We start from the raw sequence: 1138 nt of genomic DNA, 5'->3' as shown, positions 1-1138 counted from the left end.
TCATGAAACAAGGTAGTCATAGCTCGTTGATACGTGGCTCCGGCGTTCTTCAAACCGAAAGGCATCACTCGATAACAGAATGTTCCCCAAGGTGTGATGAATGTTGTCTTCTCCATATCCTCTGGTGCCATCTTGATTTGATTATATCCGGAAAATCCGTCCATAAAGAAAAGACTTTGAATTTAGCTGTATTGTCTACCAACATGTCAATGTGTGGTAGAGGAAAATCATCTTTTGGGCTAGCTTTATTCAAATCTCTGTAATCAACGCACATACGGACTTTTCCGTCCTTCTTAGGAACAGGCACAATATTGGCCACCCACTGAGGGTATGTAGAAGTCACCAGAAACCCCGCATCAATTTGCTTCTGAACTTCCTCTTTGATCTTCACTGCCATATCTGGATGAGTTCTTCTGAGCTTCTGCTTCACAGGCACGCACTCAGGCTTCAAAGGCAGGAAATGTTGCACAATATCTGTATCCAAACCCGGCATATCTTCGTAGGACCAAGCAAAGATATCTGAATATTCTCGTAGCAAGCTGATCAAATCTTCCTTGACGGACTCTTCAAGAAGTGCCCCAATCTTCACCAGACGAACACAATCCTCAGACCCCAAGTTGACTGCTTCCAAGTCTTCGAGATGCGGCTGAATGATCTTCTCTTCGTGCTCAAGGAGACGGGTGATCTCATCAGGAATCCCTTCAACATCATCTTCCTCTGCCTCGAATACAGGGAATTCAAAATTGGGAGATGGCGTTGGATCATTATGTTCAATGGGTTTTAGGATCAACCTGCATAATGATTTTGGTTAAGAAAAACTTTAGAATTTAAACAAGCAAACCACTATGCAGATGAAAAATGTTTGCTTTTATTTTGTTTTTGATGGGTTTTTTGTGATCACTGATTTCATGAAGAAAAGCAAAAAGTGAAAACAAAGGAAAAACAAATGTTTGACAATGCAATTAATTGAATGAAAACATCATTGTATATATGCTTCGCCAACAATGTCATCACTTCTCCTTTTGGCATGGGAGAAGGGTTTTAAACAAAGTGAACAATTTACTCTGATCTATGGATGACTGTAGGAACATCTACAGCGACCCAATTGTGGCAGACACCACCAGGAATAACAAAATTG

This window comes from Lathyrus oleraceus, chromosome 7 (genome assembly GCF_024323335.1).
Source record: "Lathyrus oleraceus cultivar Zhongwan6 chromosome 7, CAAS_Psat_ZW6_1.0, whole genome shotgun sequence".
Taxonomy (NCBI): Eukaryota; Viridiplantae; Streptophyta; class Magnoliopsida; order Fabales; family Fabaceae; genus Lathyrus; species Lathyrus oleraceus.
The sequence above is the reverse complement of the archived record's forward strand: the minus strand, read 5'-3'. Positions refer to the sequence as shown.